Below are 7,077 nucleotides of genomic sequence, written 5' to 3'. Positions count from 1 at the left end.
TGTCTAGTTGCAACCACAGAGATTTCTATTTTTTTGAATAATACTTCTACTTAAACATAATGAGTAGATTTGAATCTTCTTTCATACTTCCAATTCTCAGCCTGATTCTTCAGTTTGGTTCAGTTCAGTCACTCAGTCATGTCCGACTCTTTGCGATCCCATGAATCACAGCACGCCAGGCCTCCCTGTCCATCACCAACTCCTGGAGTTTACTCAAACTCATGTCCATCGAGTCAGTGATGCCATCCAGCTATCTCATCCTCTGTTGTTCCCTCCTCCTCCTGCCCCCAATCCCTCCCAGCATCAGGGTCCTTTTCCAATGAGTCATCTCTTCGCATGAGGTGGCCAAAGTATTGAAGTTTCAGCTTCAGCATCAGTCCTTCCAATGAACACCCAGGACTGATCTCCTTTAGGATGGACTGGTTGGATCTCCTTGCAGTCCAAGGGACTCTCAAGAGTCTTCTCCAACACCACAGTTCAAAAGCATCAATTCTTCAGCGCTCAGCTTTCTTCACAGTCCAACTCTCACATCCATACATGACCACTGGAAAAACCATAGCCTTGACTAGATGGACCTTTGTTGGCAAAATAATGTCTCTACTTTTTAATATGCTCTCTAGGTTGGTCATAACTTTCTTTCCAAGGAGTTAGCGTCTTTTAATTTCATGGCTGCAATCACCATCTGCAGTGATTTTGGAGCCCCAAAAAATAAAGTCCGACACTGTTTCCACTGTTTCCCCTCTATTTGCCATGAAGTGATGGTACCAGATGTCATGATCTTAGTTTTCTGAATGTTGAGCTTTAAGCCAACTTTTTCACTCTCCTCTCACTTTTATCAAGAGGCTTTTTAGTTCCTGTTCATTTTCTGCCATAAGGGTGGTGTCATCTGCATATCTGAGGTTATTGAAATTTCTCCCAGCAATCTTGATTCCAGCTTGTGCTTGCTCCAGTCCAGCGTTTCTCATGATGTACTCTGCATATAAATTAAATAAGCAGGGTGACAATATAAAGCCTTGACATACTCCTTTTCCTATTTGGAACAAGTTTGTTGTTCCATGTCCAGTTCTAAGCCTGATTCTTATTTTTATCTTAAGTATTAAAATCTTCATGACCAAAGCTTCCAAGCAACATCTTCCTCCAGGACCCAGACCTTTACCAATTATTGAAAATCTACACATCCTTAATCTGAAGAGGCCATATTAAACCATGCTGGAGGTAAAGAAATAAATAATTGTTCATTTTATGTTTATAATTTCCTAAATCATTTTACCCTTGTGGGTTTACTAGCTTGTATGTATTTAAAACTGCCTCATATAATGTATAATAAGGTAATTAGGTAAGATTCAAAATTAATAGAGCTGCTTTAGTTTTTAGTTTCTTTTAAATTTGTATATTTAAAAGTATTAGTTAATACATTTCTGTTATTTAAGGTGACATTTTTATCCTAAAATATTTATGACTCAGGACTTTTATCTCAACTATTTCAATCTACATATTTCATGTACACCCTACCATGAAGGAACTGATCTGTGATCATAGAGACTTTTCAGTTAACTACTCAAAACAGTATGTGCAGAAGAAACAACCAAGAGCTTGCATGGCCCCAGAAACTGAGACTCTGAATTTAGTTTTGAGCTTGCATTAATTAGCTGTGAGAATTTATGTAAGAAGTTGGCCGCTGTGTCCTCATCTTTAAAATTACAGGGCTAGGCCAAATGCTTGACCAATTTTCTCCAATTTCCACTTCAAAGATTTTATAGTTCTTGACTGTGGGGTAAGACGGAAGGAAAGAAAGAAGGAGGGAGGAAGGGAGGAAATTTATAGCTTCCTAGCTTGAAAATCCTCACACAACATATATTGAAGAGAAGACCAGTACTTTACCTCAATGGCAACTTAATAATAATACCAGTTTGTATTGTAGTTTTTATTTTACAAATAACTGCAAGGATTCCACTCACTTTGTACAACCACTCTAGGAGGAAAACAGGGAGTTATTTTTACCTCAATTTTACATTTGTGTAACTCAAAACAAAAGTCTGTCTAGTCAAGGCTATGGTTTTTCCAGTGGTCATGTATGGATGTGAGAGTTGGACTATAAAGAAAGCTGAGCACCAAAGAATTGATGCTTTTGACCGGTAGTGTTGGAGAAGACTCTTGAGAGTCCCTTGGACTGCAAGGAGATCCAACCAGTCCATCCTAAAGGAAATCAGTCCTGAGTGTTCATTGGAAGGACTGATGTTGAAGCTGAAACTCCAATACTTTGGCCACCAGATGCGAAGAACTGACTCATTTGAAAAGACCCTGATGCTAGGAAAGATTGGAGGCAGGAGAGGGGGATGACAGAGGATGAGATGGTTGGATGGCATCACCGACTCAATGGACATGAGTTTGAGTAAAGTCTGGGAGCTGGTGATGAACAGGGAGGCCTGGTGTGCTGCAGTCCATGGGGTTGCAAAGTCAGACACAACTGAGTGGCTAAACTGAACTCAAAACAATTGACTTTATTTACTAATTAAAGAACTAGGACTTGAGTTTTTTAATCTTCTAAAACTACTTTATGGCTTTTTCTCCTGCATTCAAAGGTCACATAACACAAAGGTTAATTCCTCAGAACAATTTCTTTCAATAAAGTCCTTCATCTAATTCCATATACCCCAATCGCATTTATTTGTTTCCTCAATGTCCTTGTCTTTGCTTACATATTAACCAGCCTAATCTCTGTATTTCTTAGTCTTCTTTTTTTTTCCTCACTCCCACTGCTGTATTATTGCTTTGTGCTCATTTCACCTATGAAATATCTTCTCCCCACCTCTCCCTATGCTGTCTACCATTTTTCTTCCTTAAAATTTACCTCTCTAATTTTTGTTCTTTTCTGGAAACATGCCATATCCTCTTTTTTTTCTTTTTAACTGCTGGCAAATTGTTTTACAACGCTGAGTTGGTTTCTGCCATACAACTGTGCTCATCAGTCATCATTGTGTATATATATATATACACACACATACATGTATATGTATATATACATGTATATATATATATATTGTATATATACATATATCCCCTCCCTTTTGAACCTCCCTCCTCTCCCTGCATCCCACCCATCTAGGTCATTAGAGCACCAGGCTGGGCTCCCCATATCCTCTTATCCTCTTACTACACAGTGGTCCTTACCTGAAGGACTCTGTCCTCACAGTCTCAGACTTTCATATTTATTTTAATTTTCACTTCCCTATAAGATTAATCTTAATTTACATTATCTTCCTAAATTGTAGCACCCTCCTGCAATTCCTGTTGCCGTCCTAAAGTTGTTTTCTAAAATCAAGTATCTTAAAGAACATTAGCAGTCCCCATCTCATTTCCTACTTGAACTTTAATCCAGTTAGGACCACAGGTTCTGTCCCAGCAAATACAAACATATATTCTTTGCTGATCTTTGTCACTTACTAGCTGTGTGACTTCTTGGCCACAATACCTTGCCTATAACAGCAAAGATGATGGTAAGATCTACTTCGCAGGTTGGTAATATGCATAGAAGTAAATAATGGTGCTGGGAATAGAGTTAGAGGCAACAAATGTTGGTTCTTACTATTTTTCATTATCAAAGAAAATGGAATTTTTTGAGTAAGAAGTGTTATGTGGAAAACGCAGAGCTAATTTGGTTTTCGGTCGTCATGGCATCCCACAAAAGGCAGGGCATGAGTATGGTTGTCAGGTAGTCAGGCCAGCGTGGCAGTCAGGAAATGTTTTACCTCTCTAGAACCCTGGATGGGCATTTTCTGAGACCAAACTAAATATATTAGGGAGCAGGACTTCCCTGGTGGTCCAGTGGCTAAGTCTTCATGCTCCCAAAGCAGGGGGTCCAGGTTGGATCTCAAGTCAGGGAACTAGATCCTACATGCCCCAATGAAGAGTTAGAACGCTAGAAGGAAAGATTCTTCATGCCAAAATGAATATCAAAGATCTCGTGTGCCACATCTAAGACCTTGTGCAGCCAAGTAAGTTTTAAAAATAAAATAATTTAAAAAATAATTTAAACTACTAATTTATATATATTAGGGAGAAGCTATATATCAATTTCACAATATTAGGGCACTGTTACTATGAAAGCTCAAACAAAATGGAGCATAAGGATGGCCCATAGCAGATTGATAATACTGTAAATACGGCTTAAGCAGGTATAAGTAACCACAGGAGTATCTTTATAAACTAGTACAGTAGTCTCATTTAAGAAGGTGATAAAACTGGTTAATTTGTTGAAGTTAAATTACCAAATATTGAGAACCAGTTCACTTGTTACTATAGCACAATGCTTTAGTTGCTTTTCTTTTTCTTAAACACCTAAGCTTCCCCAGAAATATGGCTCCATTTATAGCATCCAAATGGGGCCAAGGAAGGTGGTGGTACTCTAGATATGAAACAGTGAAAGATGCCCTGGTTAATCACACTGATCAATTTGGAGAATGGTTTCAAATGCCTATATTTGAAAGACTTTTTGAAGGAAGAGGTAATAAACTCTAAACTTAAAATATATCCTTGTGGTTAAAACTATTAAATCAGTTGCCCTGTATTCTCTTGCATAATTTCTTTCATGATGCAATTTTTCCTTTATCAGCATATATATTACACAAATAGGATTTACTTCAGAGAAAAGTTATGATTTATGGTTTTATTCTTATTATATGTAATAACTAGTTTTAGTAAATGAGTTAATTAGTAGCTAGCTACTTGCTGAAAAATACAATACCAGGGAAATGCAATGATAGAGGACAGAGACCACCCACTTAAAGAGGTCACAATCTAATGACTGCATAGACCCATTAAACAATACACTTAGTATTGTAAATACACTGAAACATATTTTTACCTGGATAAAGTTGTTGCATCTTGCTCACGTGAATCTTTCTTAAACGCCTTGATAAAATCCAGATATTCTACTTTTATGGAATTTCATTAATCTAATGACTCTCTTGCTTCCCTGTGGCTCAGTGGTAAGGAATCCACCTGCCAATGCAGGAGACGCAGATTCGATCCCTGGGTCAGGAAATTCCCTTGAAGAAGAAAATGGCAACCCACTCTAGTATTCTTGCCTGAGAAATCTCACCGACAGACAGGCCTGGCGGGCTACAGTCCATAGGGTCACAAGAGTCAGACACGACTTATCGACTAAACGACAATAACAGCTCAACTTAGTCATTAGATGAGCTCTTTAACACTAACACTTTAAATCATTAACATTAGCTTAATAACTCTTTAAAAATGGAAATGATGTTACTTTGACCAGTATTTTTAATAAACTAATATTGGCTCCGAGTAAATACCACTGAGCCATTTTAATGCAACGATCTTTTTAAAAAGTTATTTCCCACATTCTTGTCCTCAAAACACTAATTTCATGAGATGTTAGTAGATATTCTGTGTGAAAAGGCAGCATCCGGGAATTTGAGAAATCCTACATGTTAGATTGAACCCTCTTTGGATGCATGGGTTTGTCTATTTATTTGCAAATTAAAGCTTCTGAGAAAAACACCAAAGCCTGTTTAATTTTATTTAATGACATTTTCCCTCACCTATAAGCCCTTGGGGCATTGCTTTTTCTTGGAATTCTCATGAATGTCTCATTCTCAGCACTGGGAAGCATTCAAGATTCTTAGTCTGTAGGTTCCAGGATTCACCTTCTCTTTTTCCTTCTAGAAATTTGGAACAGCTTCCTGTCTCTTGCTTCTGGCATCTCTGCTCTTTTCTACAACACCTTAAACATTGTTGGCTGACTTCATGATTATATATAAAATTGTTTTAATTTTTATCAATATTAAAGCTAGTAAAGCCACACAAGCTCAGGAGTGTTAAAATACAGTTCCTGACAAATCAGAGGGAGCCTGGCCCTGCCAACACCTTGTTTTGGACTTCTGGCTTCTAGAACTGTGAGAGAATATATTGCTGTTGTTTTAAGTAAAAAAAAAAAAAAAAGCTAGTATTCTTTTTCCGCAAGCAAATCATTTATTCTAAGAATCAAGCAGAGTTTTTGTTTTTTTTTTAAGTGACCTAACTGGTCATAGAAAACATTATTCAAAGAGGGAAATGACTACTTTCCACCAGTCTAGTAATCCAAAACTATTCAAATGGGTCTATGCACTCTTATACCAATTTTGACTAAGCAAAAGAAAACTTTAATATTTTTGTTACCATTGGACCATTTTAGAGTGTTTATTTCTTCATCTTAAATGTATTTAGGACTTTGGGACTAGTATTTAAAAGAAGTTCAATTACTCATGGTGCTAAATCAATGTTCTTCATATTTTCACCCCAATAAAGCTATACCTTGCTCATGTGGCTCTTTGCTAAATGTCTTATTAAATCCAGATACCTTCCAGTATTAGAGTATTAAAGGACCACAGAATCCCCTCTATCTTTTAAAGAATAGCAGTAACCTCATAGCCATTCTGTATTCTAAAATGTGAACACTTAAATATACAGGTGAGATAGTTTGAAGAGTCATATTTGTTGAGTTTTATGTAAATATCCATAGACAGATTAACACTTTATTAATATAAGAATTGAGTGTGAGCAGAATTGAACCTTCACCCAAGGTCTTTCAAAGGAAGGCGCACCCTGACATGAGGTAGCAAAGCAACTCTGCAAATATTTATCTTTTTCTTTTAGATTTTGTTTTTGAAAATAGCAAAGCTGGTTCTACCCCATTGCTAATACCTAGTGACTTAAGTGACTTAAGTCTATGCTAATTTCCAAATTTTGGCTATCAGTCAAACTCAGCAATTCCTTCCCTATCTCTTAAGCTTCCCTAGAAAAAGAAAAAAAAAAAAAATGCATACAGAGGAAGGTCTGGAGCTGGGATCTGAGCCAAAGGAATAATGCCACCATCCCACAAACTCCACCAAGGAAAGATGTGGTTAACCTTAGCAACCCTCTCTTTCCTTAACTTTCTAAAAGTTATCATATGCTCCAACTCTTCTAAGAAATTTCTCTTATATGTTTATTATTATTTCCTTTTGGCATGCACAAATTCCCATGCCTGTTTAGTCAATAAATATTCACTGCACATCTACTATATGCCACAAC

The sequence above is a fragment of the Cervus elaphus genome, chromosome 7 (genome assembly GCF_910594005.1).
Source record: "Cervus elaphus chromosome 7, mCerEla1.1, whole genome shotgun sequence".
In the NCBI taxonomy this organism is placed as follows: Eukaryota; Metazoa; Chordata; class Mammalia; order Artiodactyla; family Cervidae; genus Cervus; species Cervus elaphus.
This window is presented reverse-complemented; position numbering follows the sequence as displayed.